Source organism: Eimeria mitis, genomic scaffold (assembly GCF_000499745.2).
Source record: "Eimeria mitis Houghton genomic scaffold, Emh_scaff2015, whole genome shotgun sequence".
Lineage (NCBI taxonomy): Eukaryota > Apicomplexa > Conoidasida > Eucoccidiorida > Eimeriidae > Eimeria > Eimeria mitis.
Genome location: NW_013570338.1, coordinates 2,028 through 2,236, shown reverse-complemented (window position 1 = coordinate 2,236; position 209 = coordinate 2,028). Strand labels below are relative to the sequence as shown.

Below are 209 nucleotides of genomic sequence, written 5' to 3'. Positions count from 1 at the left end.
TGTTTATTTATTTATTTATTTAGTTGTTTGTTTATAACGAATGGATACAGAGATTAAGAGAGATAAATAAACAGATAAAGAAAACATGTATTATAAACACAAACAAAAACGAAATAAATAAATAAATATTTTTCATATTATTTGTTTGTTTCTATTGGTTTCCTCTTAGTTTAGTTTTATATTTTATTTTTGTTTATTTGCCTTTTTTT

General features: G+C 18.7%; 1 protein-coding gene across 1 annotated transcript in view; it reads left to right on the top strand.

Annotated features, from left to right (window-relative positions):
• Positions 1 to 209, top strand: part of EMH_0047360 (UDP-N-acetylhexosamine pyrophosphorylase, putative) — a gene marked incomplete at both ends in the record, with an annotated part of 4,917 nt that overhangs the window by 3,149 nt on the left and 1,559 nt on the right. The window lies entirely within an intron of this gene.